Source organism: Neomonachus schauinslandi, chromosome 10, assembly GCF_002201575.2.
Source record: "Neomonachus schauinslandi chromosome 10, ASM220157v2, whole genome shotgun sequence".
Lineage (NCBI taxonomy): Eukaryota > Metazoa > Chordata > Mammalia > Carnivora > Phocidae > Neomonachus > Neomonachus schauinslandi.
Genome location: NC_058412.1, coordinates 37357351 through 37377369, shown reverse-complemented (window position 1 = coordinate 37377369; position 20019 = coordinate 37357351). Strand labels below are relative to the sequence as shown.

The 20019-nt window shown below is 50.5% G+C and overlaps 1 protein-coding gene across 1 annotated transcript in view; it reads left to right on the top strand.

Moving 5' to 3' along the window:
* The window catches only part of PAX8 (paired box 8), a 56684-nt gene that overhangs the window by 563 nt on the left and 36102 nt on the right, over positions 1-20019 (top strand). The window lies entirely within an intron of this gene.

The window sequence follows — 20019 nt, the reverse complement described above, 5'->3', positions numbered from 1 at the left end:
CCCCGCGTCGCCGTGCGTCCGTGCGTGCGCTCGGGCCGGTGGGGCTGGGGAGCTGACGCTCGGGCTCGTGGGACCCACCTGCGCGGGGACGCAGCTGGGGGCGCCGCTGGCCTAGCTCTCCGCTGCGGCCATCTCGCCGTTCTCAGGCCCCGAGGTCCCCCTCGGCCCGGCGAGCCGCCCTCCCCAGGCCTTGGTTTCTGCGGACCACACGGAGCGGTGAGGAGTTCTCCGTGCCGGTCAGAGGGGTGTCCCTCGCGCCCCACCCCCGTCTTGCATGTCCCATGAGGGAGGACATCCTGTACCTCTCAGGTCCTGGGCCGCCCCCGACCTCTAAGCCCTTGTGCCCGGGTGCGCGCAGCTCTTGCCCCTGGCTGCCCCCGCGGGACCGTGAGCCCCGCGCACCCCTCAAGCCGGCGGGAAATAAGCCCGTGGTCCGGGCCTGGGGGGCCTCTGAGTGCCCTCGGCTGCTCTCGGACTCCTCCTTGCCGAGCCTGGGGCAGGCGGGGAGCCGAGCGCGGGGCGTCCGGCCTGCGAGCACTGGGCGGCCCGCGGGGCCGAACCTCCCTCCCCAGCGGTGACCCGGCCCAGGGCCTTCCAAAGCGCTCGGGGGACCCTGGCCGCGGCGCCTGCTCTTCCCCGCCTCCTGGCCCAGGCCGGGGTTGTGTGTGTGGGGTGGGGATGGGGGGGGCTTGAGGGGGAAACTGTTACGGAGACCGAGCCCCAGGGTCGGGGCCGGCGGGCGCGGTGGGCACGGTAGGCGCGGTGGGCACGGCCGCCCCGGCGCGCAGCAAGTGTGGACATAGGGCAGAGGCGCGGCCCGGCCCGCGGTGATGGATGGAGCCGGGCGGGCCGCAGGGAAGGCGATTTATGGGGCCAGGGCGCAACGCTATCGATTTGGGCCGGCGAAGTGAGAGGAAATCAATATTTCAGATGAATTCTCGGCCAATATGAAGTCCCGCACGGCAAACGGGACATTTGTTATAATAAGCAGGGTCGGATCGGGCGCGGCGCGCGGTTGAGATCTCTATTTAGCCGAGAGCGCCACGAGTACGAGCTTCGCAGCGCAGCCCCGAGTCCGGGGGCCGAGGCTCCACAACGAGGGGTGCGGGGAACCCCGCGAGGCGCCGGAAGGTTGCTCATTCTGGCTTCCTCTAGGGTGGGAGACGGAGTCAGCAGTACGCTGCCTCCCCACCCTGTCCCCCTAGGAGAGCGCGGCCCGAGCGGTCCCCGCCGCCTCTGCGGGAGCAGGGCAGCTTTCAGGGCGCGGATTAGAGACCTCGCGGCCCTTTCCGGGGGCGGCGGGTTCGACGAGCCAGGGAACCGAGCGGACCTGCCCGGCTCCCCTTACCCGGCCGCGCTCCGGCGCCGCGCGCGCTCCTTGACCACTTTCTGAGGCCGGGACCAGGTTTTAGCCCCGCAGTCATTAGCCAAACCGGGATACAATACCGACGTCGCCCCTGCCTCGGGATCGGGACGGTCTCCGAGGCCGAGCGTTCAGCGCTTAGTGCCCCATCTAACGCCGGCCTGGTCCCGGCCAATTCCGCTCGGTTTCGATTCCATCTCCCCCCGCCCCCGCCGCCTGCAGCCCGACCTTCCCCTGACCTTTCAGGCGATGGTAGGAGTGGGTGCCCTGGGACCTCGAATTTACCGTGGGGCACCAGACCTCTTTTCCTCTGTTGTTGCTAGAAATAAGATGAGGTCACAGCCCCTTGGGTTGGCTTGATTTTGTTTTCGCTACTTATTTTCATTCTAGAAGCACTCATTAGAATAAATAGGGATAAAAGAAGGAAAGAAAAAAAAAAAGACACCATTTATTTTTACTTTATTTTTAATCAGCAACAGGCCCAGAAGATGAGAGGCCAATTCCCCACTGGCTCAGATGTAAATTGCCCTTGGGTTTGGGGAGAGAGCCGTCCACTCCCTGGCAGGGCCAGGACAGAGGTTATTTTTCCGTTTAAGGAAGGCAGAGGGGCTACTTCTAAATCTTCCCCCAAAACAAATAAAGAAATAAAACTGCAAGTAGGGAAAATGAACCTTTCTCCTTTCGTTTAATTTAATGCTAATAAAACAGAAGAAAACTGCCTAAAACACAGCTCAAACATTTCAAGGCTATCCCATGTCTTTTCTAAATTCCCTTACGAAAACCTGAGCCAGAGACCTCCTTCTTTCTAATCAGTTTATTTAACACCGGTGATTACATGTAAAGATAAATTCATAAGCTGACTCCGGTTTTTATAAGCCCATTTCTCTCAGGTTTTAGCAGCTTCCCTCTTTTCCCCAGGCACTTCCATTCCTGAGTTCGCCCTTGCCTGGAAAGCTTCCATTTAAGTTTTCTCTGGAACAAAATTCCCGGGGCGCTCAGGCGGCCACGGGGCTTTTCGCGGGACCGAGGCCGGGCGCACCGTTTCCAAAACCCCAAGAAGCCGGAGAAAAGTTTCCGGCGCGGCCTCTGCCCACCCGGCCAGCCGCTGCAGCTCACCCTGGGCTGGCTCACTCTCGGCTGATCTTGCTTTGAGGAGAGGTCTTATTTATTTATTTTTTTTCCCTACAAGCTTTATTCTGAAGGGCTGTGGAGAGCGCGTAGGGAATTATTCTGATTGCTCTGGTCAGTAAGGTACTGGAATTTTGTAGCATCAGGGAACAAAGATCCTTTAAAGCAAATACTATTTTTTTTAATGCTTAAAGATAAATGCCACATAAATATTAAAATGAAAATAATACTCTATCAGTGAGGAAGAGAGTTTAGTAAAAGCAAGTAGATTGTCATTAAAAGTTATGTGCCATAACTTGAGGCAACCCTCTTCCCCAGCTACTGAAAATAGGTTATTCAAGTGGTCAAATAAGACTGAAGATCAAGGAGGAACATGCCTCTAACTTCCTAGGTCTGAGATGCAAAGCCCTATTGCCTCCTCTTGGTTTAAGAAAGGAGTAAAGGGGACCAAATGCATTTGGGAAGGATCTATTTTCTTCCCAGGTTTCTTGCCTGGGTTGAAAACAAGGTCTCCGGATGGGAAACAGACTCAAGGAACATAAAGAGGTATTGGGGTTCCTCAATTCATCTTTGTTTCAAGATGGTCCATCCTCCCACCCTCCTCAATGCAAGTTAATTAGGAGATAATTTAGCTACCTTGTGAATTAGTTTTAAGATAAGTATCTTTTCAAGCTTTGTCACTTTAATTGCTCCACTGATTGATAAGAAGTAATTATTTCTAATTGACACTTTTTTGATGTCTATTGGAAGCATTTATTTGGGACTTTTTTGGGGTGGAAGGAAAGTTAATTAATTTTATCAGTCTATACCCAAAAAGACTGCCTAATTTTGTTGAAGAGGACAAAGGAGATGAAGGAAAACAAAACAAAAAATCAGTCTCATGAAATTTTAATTATTGTGATATTTTTGTTCAAAGGAGATCCTCCACTAATATAATAATATGTCAAAGTTTCTATTTATGACTTCAAATCTCTAGTTTTAATGGGGTACATGTTTACTGGGTATATATTTTTCCCTGGATCTACTCACAACCCCTTTATATGCTGACTTCATTTTGGAGGTTACTATGCTTTGTAATTAATTTTTGTGAAAAGTAAAATCAATAGAACTCAGTATGCTCGGAATAAATGGCATCATTTTTGTAAGAGCTAATTTTAAGAAAGATTTACTAATCATCATCCCTGTTCTGTAATTATTGATAGAGTTGGGTATGAAGGTGAAACTTTACTTTGGTGACATGCTTTCTCATACTTAAACCTCGGAGTAAACAGTTTAATCATTCACATCCTCCAGAATATGTTACTGTGAAAGAGAAATAAGGGACAGAATAAAGAGCAAAAGAAAGACCCTGAAAGGCGGCAATGGGGGAGGGGGAGGAGAGAGAGAGAGAGGGAGAAGGTGGCTGGAGAGAATAAAAATGAAAGAACTTATTGCGGAAGCGAAGGTAGCCAGGTGCACAGGACCTTTGTCATTCAATATAAGAAAATGGGAATTCTACTTCAAAACACATCCTTTTGAACACAGATCTCTACCACAGCCCCTAAGCAACCCCTAAACACCACTGGCAACTCCCCACTTTTCTATGCATGAAAAGAGGCAGGATTTTCAGGAGCCAGCTGTTCTGGCTGTTGGGTATCTAGATATCAAAGTCTTGATTTGGTATCCATAAAAAGGAAGCAAGAAAATACACATTGTGCTCTGGGGGCTTGTAAAGAGATTTGAGTGTTGTTTATTTTTATTATTAAAGCCCCTGATCTTCATTCCTAGCTGTACACCCACAATCTTTCCACAGATAAACTTGTGACTCACTGACAGGAAAACGTTTCCACACAAACCCAAAGTGGAGACACGTACATGCACACACTCATGCACGCCTGAAATGAGAGAAGCACAATCAGACAAGATGCGCTCCTGCCAGGTTAATTTCAGCCAGTGCCTTTTCATTTATGTCTAAAATCTTGTCTGTTTTTAATGATGTTTCTCCCAGATTACGTGGAGCTGCAAGAATGAGGAAACATTTTAAATAAAAAAAGAAATTTAAGACGTACAAACAGCAGATAATATCACATACCAATCTCACTATTAATGAAACTGAAAAAATATATAAATAATGCAAAAAAATCAGCAAGGGAGAGTTTAGTAATGGAAAATTCCCCTGCAATTAAATGAAACAGTAATTTAGTAGAGATATGCCTGAATGAATTAGCATTTATTAATTGGTTCTCATAAAAACAATTTGTGTGTGTGTGTTTCAGGGGGGATATTTAAAGTATTTATTTTTCATAGGAAAAGTTCCTCAAATATTCCTATCAAATTAGGTAGTGATCATATTCTATTTTTTGAAAAAAATCCCAATTTTCTCGCTGGTGAATTTCACCTGTACACAAAAAATGTGGGGTGAGGGAGATGAGTCCTTTTAAATCAGAATGAAGCTGGTCCCCTCTTCTCTTGGGACATTTCCAAGTGTGAAACCAATGGGAAACACATTGGCAGGGTCTGTTAGGCTTAGAAACATCCAAACCTGGTCCTGAGCAGACTCCCAGGTGACCTTCTCCTCTGGGGCACGACTAACTGAGGCAGGGGAGCCTGCTTTGTGGCTCTGCGCCCCCACCCTCCGCAGCCTGCTCCTGCGTCCTTGCCAGCTCAGGCAGGAACTGCAGTTTGTAATCTCAGCGAGGAGCTTGCTAGGGTTGACTGGTGCATGGATGTGTTTACTTTCTCTCGCCACAGTTGGTCTGTCTTCAGTTCTAAGCATTTTAAAGCTGCTCTATTTATCAGTCCAAGAGGTGCCGAGTTCTCAGTTGCGCTGAGAAAGCTTTGAGCTCTGGGGTTCTGAGGACACAAGGAGCCAAAAGATAAAAGAAACAATTTCTTTTAAGGAAAAAAAAAAAAAGATGATTTTAAAAGGAGAGGACAGGAGAATGCACCCTTATTCAAGACTGCAACTGGCTTTTGTTTTAGTTGAAATTTGGGAAATGGCTGAGTCACTGGCCCCCACCGACCCCCACTCCCTTCCGAGATAGGATGCGGGGATGAGATAGGATGCGGGGATGTAAAATATCCTATAGAGAGAGGAGAATGCACTCCCATACTTAGAGTTCTTTGGGAGAGTGATTCTTTTCTGGGTTCAGACTGGAACACTTTATAGCCCGGGTTCTTTTGGAGAAAGAGCTGGAAGACATTCTGCCGAGGAAGTATGCGCAGTGACCACACCTGCGGAGGGGCTAGATGTTTCTCTCTGGGGGAAGGAGTAGAGAACAGCCATCCAGGGGTCTCCTGGTTCCTGAAAGCTCCACTATCCCAGGCCAATCCCAGTTCATTCAGTTGGTGATCAGTGACTCAGTGATGGAATCTCTGGGTAGGGGTGGGTGGGCAGAGGCATCCACTCTTCCTTATTTATCTGTGGTCAGGGCACACTTTTTAAGTGGATCTCTGAGGGTCATAACTATTTCCTTAGGTCCAGAGTTAAGGTTGACAAGCCTCTTTGGGTTTTTTGAAAGCTCCCCTAGATCTCTCCCTTGACCAGGTGGGAACACGGTGAGCAAATGTCTCTTACACGGGCCATGGGCCAGAAAAATCTTCCCAGGAAGTTTTCTATTTGAAACCCACAATTCATGTCACTGAGTCTAGGCTTTACCCTGACTGGGGCTCCTTCCCCAGGAATGGGGCTGGGCAGAAACCAGCATCTCCTTACTGAGGCATGTCCAAGATCAAAGGGGAGGGAGGTTCAGGAGTTCCCCCAGGGATAGGTGGGTTCTGTTTCTGCGTTCATGCCTCAGGATCCCTCCCTAGTCCTGAATGCCATATAAGATGCCAAGTCTTGCTAAGCAGCTTGCTCTACCTCTGGCATTGCCGCTTTAATAGTTAAGAAAGAGGAGTGACACATGAAGAACTCAGCACACCCTGGCATTTAGTGAGCCCTCAGTACATGGAAGCTGTCTCAGTATCTCCACGGGCTCTTACTAGTATGGTATTCCACAGGAGAGGGCACATATCCTCTAATTTAATTCCCAGAACTCTACCAGGCAGGTATTGTTTTTGACATTTTTGCAGAAGAGAGGCTGATCTGACTCCAACCCCCCTTTCCTCCACCTGCCCCTCTTCCCAGAGTCCCTCATCCAAACTCCCTGTAGCATTGGCTGGTTCACACACAACTCTGCTGGGAATTCGGACCAGAACCCTTGATGAGAGGACATGAGAGCCTGTGACAGCGACAGGCAGGGCCTTCAGTCTGTCAGCTTGTTCTCCTCATCAGGGTCCCTAACTCTCCCACTCATTAGAATAGACCCCTTTGCAGTGCAGTTCTTGGTCTTCCCATCTGCACAATGGGAGAAGTGGTACCTATCAGGATGTCCCTCCTGGAGGTCGCTATGAGGAAGAAGGAGATGATCATCCACTGGGAAAGGCAGAGAGAGGGGGCTTTCTTTTAATGCGTGCCCCCAAGGCTGCCATGTTTCCACCTGCACCAAAAAAGAGGGACAGCTATCCTCTGGTACCTTAGTTTATCATAGGCCAGCAAGGAACTTAGTCCCTTGGCATCTCCAAACCACACCTGGCCTGCCTATCTGGGTCCACTTCAGAGACTAATGAATTAGTGGGTGTGATGGAAGTTTCAGAGTTACTGGGAAGAGCTGTCCACGAAGTCAGGGGACATCGCCGGTGCCTAGTCCATGGGCAGCCACTTAAGGTGCCGTATCTCATTTCCCTGAGTTTAGGTTTATTCCTTCTGCTACTTCCAGGGGGTCCCTCTCACTCAGGAGTTCAAAACCAAATCGTCTGCTCCTTCAGAGCCTCCTGAGTGGTTCAACTTGTAACGTTAGCTGGTAAGGGGTTTAATTTTAACGTTTGCACTCTTCGCTGTGAGAGTAGCTGCCCAGCTCCTGAGCTGGTTGCATTTCTCTGATGAAAACCCATCTGTAGTTTTAAGCAGAGAGACTGAGAAAGAAAAAAAAAAATTCTTTTTCTCTGCCTTCTTTTAAGTCTTGTCTTTCTTCTCTTGTCTTCAGCCACAATGCTCATCAGTTTTTCTTTTGCACTTGTTCTCCTAAGTGGCCTTGGAGTGACCTGAGTAGTTAGTGCTAATTAGTCCACTGGGACATATTGTCGCTGTCAGACCAGCACAGCAGAGAGGTCGGGGAGCTGGTTGGGTGACGCATCTAAGAAAGAGCTTAATCTGCTGTCATCATGTGAACTGCATGTTTGCACACCCAGGGTCCTCTGTGTGTGGTGCATTTTTCATTTCTCAGCTTCTCTAGGAGGACAGCAGAACTATTATTCCTAGAATAAACTCCAAGGCCAGGAGGTGTCAGGAGGGCTATGGATTTTGCAGTCACTGGGAAGCCAGGGCCATGGGAGCCTCCCCATCCCCACAGGCAGCAGGAGGGGCTATGCCGTGGAGGCTTTGCCTTTGCTGACCTTGCTGGTTTCTCCCTGTGTGACCTTAGGCAAGTCAGTTGTCTCTCTGGGCTTGAATTTCCTCACGTGTATAAAATACGAAGATGTTGCAGGGTTTCTAGAAAGTACTGAAAGTATGACCAGTATCCCCACCTGGCACATAGCAGCTACTCAAGAATTTTTTTTTTGTCCTCTTCCATACACTGGTCACCAGGGAGGAGAGTCTCCAAAAATTCTCCAGGGCAGATGCCCAAATGTTACACTGTCTTAGCATTTCCTGTGAAACTTGCAACCCAGCATCGAAACTTTGTTCCACTTAAAATTTAGGACAGATCTTTTAGGTATTCCAAGTGGGCAAAAGAACAAGCCTACTGCCTAGGAGTGTTGGATTAAATTAAAGGACATGTGAGAAGGGCTGGCTCAGACCCCCGTGGCCATTATTATGATTCCTTATTTCATTTTACCAGAAAACCCAGTCATAGGGGAAACACTAGAATGGGCTATGCACGGACTTTATGTTGGAATCCAGAACATTCTAGGGCTTTAGTAAAATTTAGGGTCTTAGAGGACAGGTGCGGAGAAGTGGATGTGCAGTTCTGCTGGGTGTGTAGTAAGAGAGGACCACACGAAGACACGTCTCGGTACTTGTTCTTAATCGACATGAAACCATACGTTTATTTTTTTTTTTTAATTCACTGATCTGGGACACCTGGGTGGCTCTGTCGTTAAGCGTCTGCCTTCGGCTCAGGTCATGATCCCAGGGTCCTGGGATCGAGTCCCCCGCATCAAGCTCCTTGCTCCACGGGGAGCCTGCTTCTCCCTCTGCCTGCTGCTCCCCCTGCTTGTGTGCACTCTCTTTCTCTCTCTCTCTCTGTCAAATAAGTAAATGAAATCTTTAAAAAAAAAAATTCACTGTTCTCTCTTTCTCTCTCCCGCCCTCCACCCTGCCCCCATCTTTATATTTTCCTACTTTGTATGATAATAATCCAGCTTTGTCATGACGGCAAAGCCTGGTTGGCATTTAAAATTAGCTGAGCACCATATCACTGACTCCAGCTCCGCTTTGGTCTTCTCCTCTAACCCCGAGATCATTCTCGAGTGCTGTCAAAATGGAGGTGGCAGGAATGGGGCAACCTCTTGACAGGTCCTCGGGCAGAATCTGGCTGTGACTTGGAGGTGGGAATGGAGAGGAATGAGGATGGGAGGGAGACTGTTAGGGCAGGAGAGGTACTGGAGTCAAGCTGGGACCCAGCTGGAACCTGAGGGTCAGTGGTTTAATTCAACATAACAAGCCCTTGTGGTGGGCCGCCCACCATGTGCAGGACACCATGCCGGCGATAATGGCATTCACTGCCCCGGATGGTCAAGGTATGACAGGGGTGAGCGGCACCTTCTCGGGGCGGGCCACTGGAGTCTTGTGATTCCCTGTCAAGCGGACAGACCCACAGCACCAGGAAGGGAAATAATCAGCCCAAACAATTCAGTGGCGGGTCAAGGACTGAAAACTAACAACCCAGGCAGTGGGAACACCGGAGGTCATTTATCTCCAGCAGCCACCCCAGCCCAACCACGTCGTTGCCGCCGACAGAAAAAGCTCATCTGGCCTTCGTGAGTCTTGCTGGTCCTTGGAGCACTGGCTCCAGAGAAGCAGCATGTGAGCCTGTGTAGGCTCAGCCAGCTCCATGGGGGTCTACACCGGACTCCGGAGTGCGGTGGCTAGCTGGCTCGCGGCAAGATGTCGCCGCTCTGTAGGTTCAAATGCCATGGAGATGTGCCCACAGCTGCGAAATCGAAACGCTTGCCGAACACTTCTGACGCATATCCCCCACACCTTCAGAGATGTGCAGATTTTATAGGATTTCCCTTCTGGGCCCCCTGTCTCCTTGACGGTGTGACGAGAGGCAGGTCTTTCCAGTCCCCATATTCTGTGATGACATGACAGTGCCCCACACCAGGAAGATCCCCATGCCCCCGCAAGCGTCCCCTCTCCTGCTGGCCACAGAGCTGTCTGGACAGGGGCCCCTAACTGTGACAGGCCGGCCCAGACCGCAGGGCTCACCCTTTTGCAGGTGAGACCTGCTCTCAAGAATCCTGCTGGCAGTGACACGGTTGCTGTCCTGATTGCTTCCTCACAGTTGCGTCCCTGGCTGGCTGGGTCCTGTGGGCTGGAAGGTATCCATCTCCCCTGGAGATCTGAGGCCAGGAGCGCATCGTGCCCCTGCCCACACTGCTCTCTGTCCCCACCTCCCTGGAAGTCCCTGTCCATACCACAGCGAGGACGTGATTGTGCACAGCCTTCTATTGTTTGCAGACAATTTGGTGTGTGTTTGCCAATCCACCCCATGTAGATGGTGCCCGTCTTGAGGCCAGGGGGCCTATCTTTCCCCTTGCTGGAGAACAAAAGGGAGTGTCAAAGGGGCTGGCGTTGGGGGTCTTGAGTTTGCGTTCAGCCACTTACACCCACAGAAAAGTAGACACACGGTTCCTGCCTCGGCAGGCTGCTGGAAGGACTGGCTGACCTCAGGCTTGTGAAACACTTAGTTGGGGGCTCCCCCCACCCCCAGCTATCCTCTACCAGCCCAGCTCAGATGCCACTTCCCCCCGAAAGCCTTCCCGCCTCTCCAGCTCCCCAGGGCCCCCTAGCACTTTCTTTTTATGGCATGTTTTGCAGCCCACTTTTTATTTTATTTTTTAATTTTTTTTTACTTTTTAAAGATTTTATTTATTTATTTGAGAAAGAGAATGAGATAGAGAGAGCATGAGACGGGGGAGGGTCAGAGGGAGAAGTAGACTCCCCGCTGAGCAGGGAGCCCTATGTGGGACTCTATCCGAAGGAAGTCGCTTAACCAACTGAGCCACCCAGGCACCCTGCAGCCCACTTTTTAAAGGAAATTTCTCTCTGTGGCTCTTGCCCTTCTAGATCTGGGCTTACCTGAACACCTGCGAGGCTGTGGGCCTCACATAGGAGCTCCCCAGGGTTTTGTTACACCAAATATCTACCTGGACCCAGAGTTGGTCAAGGCCAGCAGGGGTTCCCAGGTGAAGCCCTGTTGCCACATTTTCCTGACAAGGACGCTGAGACTCAGGGGCGTGCCTTGCTCCGGACCTCACGGGCCTCGTGGCACAGCAGAGCCTCTGTGCTTATAATCAGGGCTCGCTCGGTGACACCGGGCTGCCTTCAGAGTGTGCTGGGGCAGACGGAGGGCGGGCCCAAGTCCGGGGAGTGCTGGCTGCGGCCTCTCCTAAGTGAGCACTGACCCAGGGAACCGGGAAGAGGGGCTTCCCACACCTGCTGACAGGGACTGCTGAAGCTCGGGGAGAGGCACCGACACACACGGACACACAAACACCCACATAGACACACACATATACACAACACACACACTTCCCTACACACAAACGTACAGAGCCACACATATACACACTCACACATACACCCAGCCAGGGTTGGGACTAGGGCGAGGCGCCGGGAGGACAAAATTTCAGGAAGTGCTCACTCTCAGGCTCATGCAAGGGTAAGGCTGGCCCTGAGAGTGAGTGCCCCCTTAAATTCTGTACCCTGCCCTAGTCCTCTGTATGTGGTGCACACACCCACATAACCATTAACGCCCACACCCATATACATGTGGGGGACATATGCTCACACACCTATGTACAATACTTACCCGGTCTCACGTATAAACACTAGGAAGGAGTCTTTACAAAGTACATGTGTGTGCAGAGCTCTGTCCTAGGTCTGTGGGTGATAAAAAGGAAGGCCAAAGAAGCCCCTGCTCTCGGAGACCCCAAGAGATACAGCCAGCAAAACACAGGCATCATTGCTGAGTCCCAGTCGAGTCCACATTGCTGAGAAGCACCAGTAACAGACGTGGTAGACAAAGTGAGGTCCAAGGTATCCGGGGAATCTGCTCTGTGTTGTGGGTCAACTCGGATCAGTTGAAGCATGAGGTCACTAGCCTGTGACCTCCCCGTTCTGGCAACCCACGGTTTGAGGTCTGAGCTGAGGAACTCCAGTGTCCATCCATGCCCTCCTCCCCGGGGCCCCACTGAAGTTATAGGACAGAGGTGTCATGCGGGCCCTGCAGAGACCTTGGTTTCAAATGAGACCAAAAGACAGTCATTCACATGAGCCACTTGTTAGGCCAGTGTCAGAGCCACTAGCAATGCTCTGTCTCCAGGGTTCATAGTGGCTCTTCCCAGACGAGGACAGTGTTACCAAAGTAGGCAAGCAACAGCCGCAGGACCTGCTTATTCTAGAATCTGGCCTCTTGGTCCCTTGAGGATGGCAACACTGAAGGCAGGTGGCTGAGGGCTGTCACGGTGGCCTTCTTCCTCTGCTCAGACCACGAGAATATCCTGTCTCATCTTTCACCCCTGCTCAGAATTCCCCGGCAGCTCTGCCCCCTGAGCCCCTCGGTCCTCAGCCTGCAGCCTTATGAGCACACATGCCCCTGATCACGAAAAGGTTCAGGGGCCACGTGGGTGTGCACCCCAATCTCACGGATGCACAAGGCTTGCTGCAGCACCTGCAGAACGGATTATTACAAACAGTACGGTGTCATCATGAATGCTTTGTACATTTGATCAACAAATATTTGTATAACCTTCATAAATCAGTGATTCTCAAACAATGTTTCCCTGCGGAGCAGACAGAGATGCTCATTGATATAATGAAACTGAGCAATAGTGGCAGGAGAAAGTGCATTTGTGGACAAACCACCTTCAAGTTCAAGGTGTAATTTTTTTTTTCTATTTAATGGCCACTACCTCGTATATTCCTTGGGATCTCGGATCGATTTAGCAGCACGTTATACTTTTCGCTATGTGGAGCTTGCTGTTTGGTCACGTTCTTGGTGGAAGTGTGTGTGGCCTTCCAGGTGCCCGTTCTCCTGACAAGTGTCAGAATAGCTAGTGTTGGGGCGCCTGGGTGGCTCAGTTGTTAGGCGTCTGCCTTCGGCTCAGGTCGTGATCCCAGGGTCCTGGGCTCGAGCCCCGCATCGGGCTCCCTGCTCCGCGGGAAGCCTGCTTCTCCCTCCTCCACTCCCCCTGCTTGTGTTCCCTCTCTCGCTGTCTCTCTCTCTCTCTGTCAAAGATAAATACAATCTTTAAAAAAAGTAGAATAGCTAGTGTTGATATGAGGCTGGAGTTGCCTGATGTCCACCTGGCAGGCATAGCACCCCAATTCTGTGAAATGATGAGATGCGCATGCCTGCATCAGAAGGCACTGGAACATTTCCATCACAGAGAATTTGCATTGCCACCATCCAGGAGGGAGCCCCGTCCCTGAGCCCCCACCTCTCTCACCTTTACTTTCTCAAAAAGCTCCCTGCTTTCCAGGCACGTGGTACCTAGCATGCGTGTGTCGGTCATTTAAGGGACCCGGTGATTGTGGCAGAGTAAGGACAGTCTCCCACACAACTTGAATAAGTTGCTCCCCTGTCTCACTCTTGGCTGCTATTGGAGCATACTTAGGGCCAAGACACCTCTCCTTGAGATTTCCTCCAAAGATCCTGTCCCCTGTACCCTTTCTGTCCCAGCCACCTGTCTTAGCTCAGGCTGTTAAAACACAACGCCAGAGGTACCTGGGGGGGCTCAGTCGGTTAAGCTTCTGACTCTTGATTTTGGCTCAGTTCATGATCTCAGGGTTGTGGATCGAGCCCTGCATTGGGCTGTGCACTCAGTTTGGAGTCAGCTAGTCTCTCTCCCCTCCCCTTGCCCCTTTCAAATAAAATCTTTTTCAAAAAAACACATACAGTGTCACACACTGAGTGACACTGAGTGGCTTAAACAACAGACATTGATTCCTCACTGTCCTGGAGGCTGAGTCTGAGATCAGAGCACCAGCGTGGTCTAGTCTGGTGAGGGTGCCCTTCCCGGCTTGTTAGATGGGGCCTTCATGCTGTGTCCTCATGTGGCCCTTCCTTGGTGCATGTGCCTAGGGAGAGAAAGATCTGGTGTCTCTTCTTATAAGAATAAGCGTTATTATAAACTCTGATTATAAGCACTGTCCCCATCATGCGGGCCCACCCTCATGACCTCATCTAACCCTAATTACCTCCCAAAAGCTCCCCTTCCAAATACCATCACACCGGGGATTAGGGCTTCAACATATGAATTTGGGGGGACACCAACATTTAGCCCATGACACCAGCCATAGAAATCATCATTTATTTTTCTCCTCAGGAGCACAGACCACTTGGTCTGCTATCCAGAGATGCTTCTGTTCCCAGCCCTCTACTGCCCTGAGACAGACCTGTCTCCTCTCTTTCTGGCCTATTTCTCTCCTAAGTGGGTGTTCCACCGGGTCCCTGTGCCTGGGTCCCCTGAGGTTTTACTCTAGCTTCTCAAGAAGTATCTGGGCTCCCTCTGTTCTCTCTCTCTGACTCCCCGCACGCTTGAACTTGCCCGACAGTGCCCTGTGCTGGTCTCCGACCATACCCACCCCCACCCCATGCTTAGTTACTCCAAGGTCCTAGGACATACTCTCACCCTCTCACCCAGACATGCCTGGCCACATAAGCCTTGAGCTCTAACTCCGAATTGTTTCAAAGGACATTCGTACTCTAACATTCAGTTTAATAAGTAAACATCTACAGAACCCTTCAGCATGGCAGGCGTGGAGCTAGACTTTGGGGTTGCAGAACTCCGGAGACACGCTGACATTCTAGAGATAATGGAAACAAATTGGACTTTTAGTCACAAGTGAAGAGAGAAAGGAAAGGGTCAGTCCAGATAGACACAAAATGCTGAGCTAGTGGGAGAGGGAGGGGTGCAGGGCTATGATGGGGGGGCAGGGTGGAAGCCTACCCTGAGGCAGGGGCAAGATTCCGGCAGGGGACTCTAGGGGGGACCAGGGGGAGCAGGGATGTGGAGTCCTGGGAGTGTGTGCAGCTCCAGGGACCAGAGTCAGCTCTGGGCTAAGGGTGCAGCAATGGAACGTCAGGTGGGATTCAGACAAACAACAAGGGGCTTTGACCAGAGAGGCCAGGCTAAGGCGCCAATACCAACCCTGCCATCAGGAAGCCTGGGTCAAGTGCACTCAGCGTACATGTTTGGGAGTGTTTCACTCACAGTGCATGAAAACTTCCATCCTCACTTCCCTTGTCGTTGATTTTCATATTCCCTTCAGCTCTCTTGCTAGAACCACATACCTATTTTATCCTCTTTGAGCTTTGTGGTATTTTTATGAAGGGGAACAGCTTGGCAGTAATCTGTGATGATTCACATTATTAAAATATTCTGAATTCTCTCTTTTCCCAGCCCTGTTCCAGAGAATCCTAGCCTGGTGATTTTCCAAAATCATCTTAGAGTCCCGTTTGCACTTCCTTTTAATCCAATCATTAACAGGCATTTGTGGGCAAACCGCTGGTGTACAATTCGAGAACATTCTATCCCACCTCCCTGACGCTGTTTCCCACCACTTCCAGATGCAAACCCATGTTCCAGCCAGCTGGTCTCTGTTTCCAAAACACACGGTGTACAGTCCCACCTCTGCACCTTTGCCCGTGCGATGGCAGCTGCTGGGAACATCATCGCTACTCCCACCCTTTATTTATTTATTTATTTATTTTTAAGATTTTATTTATTTATTTTGACAGAGAGAGACACAGTGAGAGAAGGGACACAAGCAGGGGGAGTGGGAGAGGGAGAAGCAGGCTCCCCGCGGAGCAGGGAGCCCGATGCGGGGCTCGATCCCAGGACCCTGGGATCATGACCTGAGCCGAAGGCAGATGCTTAACGACTGAGCCACCCAGGTGCCCCTACTCCTACCCTTTAGACAAAGTTCTGCCCAAGTTCCACTTCCCTAATCAGGCCCTTTCTGCTCCTCTCAGCCTTAGTGACCGTCCTGTCTGACTCTCTGCTGCACTCACCTCTGAGCTAGGCAAGAGTGAGAACTCTTCATTCTCTCTACATCCCCAGCACTCGGACATAAAATCCTATATCAAATGAGGGCTCCACAGGTGCCTGTGATGGGAGTTCTGACATAATTCTCCAATAGCATGTTTTATTGTTTTGCTAGTTGACCTAACTTGTCTATTTGAGCTTTGCGAATAAAGTCTTCCCCACATGAAGCCCACTTGGTCCTTCCACATGATATTGTTATAATCACTGCCCAATTTTCTTTATAATAAGGGGGCGCTATGCGACTGAGGAGATAAGGAATTGTAGCCTTTTTGGGAAACCTGATACAGCCCCTGAGGCCTGAGCTTCCCCACTGGGACACCTCCCCAGTCCCGAGGCACCTTGTTGGCCTAGGCCCAGATGCGGGGTGTTGAGGTTGGGCAGGAGTAGCCACTGGGAGTAGCAAACATTGGCAAGCCTGGACAAGACTTACCCAACAGGGGTCCTTCCTCGTGGTTGTTGGGCATCAGCTGGGCAGGGTGGATGGCCAGATTTAGGGCTATCTGTGAGAACCAATGCTTCTAAGATTCTTTAGGTTGGGAACTGAATTCTTCAAACTCATCTGGCACATCGTAGTTACATGCTAGATGCTTAATAAATATTTGCTAAATGAAATAACCATTTTTAAATTTGCTTTATACAAGTGTTTCTCAAGTGTGGTCTTTGCTCCAGCATCAGAAGCTTCCAGGGCTCTGTGAATAGATCTAGGGCCCTAGAGTCTGTACCCATCACAAGTGCACAGTGATTCTGCTGTGGATCAGCTTTTGAGAACCACAGATCTAGAGTCAGCCCAGCAAGGCCAAACCAGAGGTCTCTCACAGGTGGAGACTCTCATGACAGCTTGCTGGGGAGACAGCCATTCTTCCTGTAGAGAAGCATCCTGCCTCTCAGATTTCCCCTCTGGCTGTGGGCAAGAGTGGATCCAACTCACATGCAGTCTCAGGTCTGCTCTTAACTGGCTGTGCACAGGCCAGTTAACCTTCCAAGCTATCTAGAAAATGGGCTCAACATGCTAGCCCCACCGCTCTCACAGAGTTATGAAAACTCGTCCCTGGTACAACGAAAGCCCAGTTGATATTTGTTGAATTTAATTAAATTTAAGAATCACTTACCTGCCATTTGCTCTGCAGATGTTAAGTGAATCCATAACCAACCTTTAGACTGAATCCAGAAAGTTCTTGAAAGGAGGAGAAGCCTGGAAGTCCTGGTTGACTTGGGGGGAACCCCGCCTGGCTGGGCAAGAGTGATTGGCACCTACACAAAGGCTTTGCTATGCTGCTGTGTTGACATTCTTGCGTTACAGAAGAATTTGCCTCATGATAGAAGGATCAGGAATGGAGACCAAGATGGTGGTTCTGTAGGAATGATAGCGATGTCAAGGGAAGTGGGTAAACATAGAGAGGGTCAGATGTTAGAAAGTGCTCTCTGTTTAACTGAGCCTGCCTTAGACTGGAAAGTTACTTGGAGGGGCAGCCAAATATCCCAGGAGACTAACCCAAGGGGGCGTCCCCAAGCCTGCTGGATCCAGTTCGGAGCTAGAACCCTGTTGATCTGTGCATTAGCTTGCTGGGGCTGCCCTAACAAAGCACCACAAACTGGGCGGGGGTGGAGAAGGCTGAAATAACAGAAAGTTATTGTCTCACAGCTCTGGAGGCTGGACGTCTGAGATCAAGATGTTGGCATGGCTGGTTCCTTCTGAGGGCTCTGAGGGGGAATCTGTTTCCCATGCCCCTCCCCTAGCTTCCGGTGGTTTACTGGCCATCTTTGGTGTTCCTTGGCTTGTGGCAACATAACTCCAGTCTTTGCATCGCATTCTCCCTGTGTCATCCCTATGTGTCCAAATTTCCCTTTTCTTAAGGACGCAGTCACATTGGATTAGGGCCCACCCTAATGACTTCATCTTGATCATTTACAAAGACCCTATTTCCAAATAAGGTCACATTCCGAGGTACTGTGGGTTAGGACTTCAACATATGAGTTTTGAGGGGACACAACTGAACACATAACAATCTGAGTGTTGCAGGTTGTTGGTCTGGGTCGGTCCCCCACTCAGCCCTGAATGGACCCTTAGCTGCTTTAGGTCCAAGTGGCACCAAGGGTAGAAGCCTCTTTGGGACTGACAGAAGAAGAGGAGAAGCCAATACGGGTTCTGTAGAGCCTTTCTTGTTGTGCCCACCCCAGTGTTCCCACAGAAGAAGGGACTCTGCTTCCCAAGCCCAGAACCCACAGAACAGAGCCTCCAGGCTGGGTTCACCACGTAAGCAAATAAAAATGACAAGCAAACAAGCTGGTAAGAGCAGCAGAAATCTTTTTAGGGTGTGCCTTGGTTCAGAACACATTCTGCCCAATCCCCACACCTTTCTTCCTCCTCTGTCCACTAAGATGGCCCTAGCCAAGATGGAGCTCAGGTCCCAAAGGGTCTCCTGGAACGTGGAATGAACAGGGATTGAGGTCAGAAAATGTTGAGTCTTGGCGGTGCCATAACATGAGTAGGTGATATTAGACAGGTCGCTCCCTTCCTGGCCAAGGACCCTCTAGAGGGGCCCACAACTCTGGCACTAAATAGGATACTGCTCATGGCCACCTCCATACTCAGTTAGCCAGAGTGTCTCACTCTACCGTCATACAGGTCACATGGCAGCCCAGGAGGCCCACGTGTGCCACTTTCCCTCATCTTCCTACAGGTGGCCTCAGGGCCACCCCCGGTAGTCTGCTGTGTGGAAAAGCTGTCCAAGATCCTCCCACAGAGCCCTCTCTGCACCTGAGGGCTGTCCTGGAGTTGCAGCTATTGGACTGGGAGGACAGTAAAGATCATCAGCCCCTTTCAGACCAGATGAGGAAACTGAGGCACAAACAAGCCAGGTCACAGAGTGGGTGGAACCCGGGTCTCAGCACCCCTGTTCCCTCCCCTGAAACCATAACCTGCAGGCTGAGTCTCTCCCCATCTGTGCCTCTCTGGCTCCTTACACAGCAGCGAACGTGGCTTTCAGAGTGTGTAATCCGCTCGGCTACAGTGCCGGGTCCTGGGCAACCAGCCGTCGCCAGGTGTGGAAACCACAGACACGCAGTTTTGTCACAGATTTTGCTCGGTGTGTCAGGCTCAAAAGAGCGGTTCCTCTTCATTTGTTCCTACCTGTTTCACTCCATCTGTGCCCTCGCACACACACAGACCCGTGCACACGCACTCATCCAGACACACCCAGACACACAACCCTTCTAACTGCCTCAAGTTCAACACAAATCTCACCCTTTGCAGCCACCTCCCTGCTGAGCTAGTCGGTCACCTCTTATCTCAGTTAAGATCTCAGAAGTAGAGAATCCCAGTTAGAATTTCAGAGGTCATTGAGTTCAACCTTCCAGGTGAGGCAAGATTTCCCTCTTCTCTTTGTCACGTGATTTCACTTCTATTCAGGATGCCCTCATGCCTCTGGCCTCTCAGGGACTGCAGGCACCCCACCTGCTGACGGCTGCTTCCTTCCCCTCCCCCTCCCTCTCCCACCACATTCTCCCTTTCCCTCCAGGGGCCCTTCTAGCTACCTCCCCACTCTCTCCCTTCCCCATCTCTGGGTGATTTTTAAATCAATGTCCACAAAACGCACATTTATAACATTATAACTTTGAGCTATAGAACCTAGCAGAATGTTCCACAACACATGTCATCAGGACGTGAATTATTGATGACCCACCCTTATCGTCAACACACACACACACACACATGCACACACACACACACACACCCCACCACCACCATAGGTATTCCACAGGCTCATCAAAAGAATTGAAGGAGGTAGTGCATGTGAATGGATTTTAAAATATTAAGGTTCTATAATGTGTTAGGGTTTATTAACTTGTAAGTTTCTCAAGGGCAAGAACTGTGTCTTCTACTCAGAAACCATCTCCCCACACACACCCAGGCTGGAATATTATTAGACATAGAGGGGGTGCTCATTGAATTGAAATCTAACGAACTGAAGATTGCTTTAATATAGACCCATATTTTAAAAAATAGCATTAATATCCACAGGCCTCTGACCCCAGGGAGGGTGGTGACAGGTGTAGCACAGTGATTTGTGGGGCCACTGGGCTTCTAATACGTGTCCAGGGGGTGTTGGCATTGCCGCCACCTTGCACACCTCTGTCCCCCCAGAGACAGAGGCCCAGCCCCTTTCGACGCAAGTCCCCCCCCCCCCCGCCCTCTTTAGCCTCCGGATACTAATGCTATTTTTTAAAAT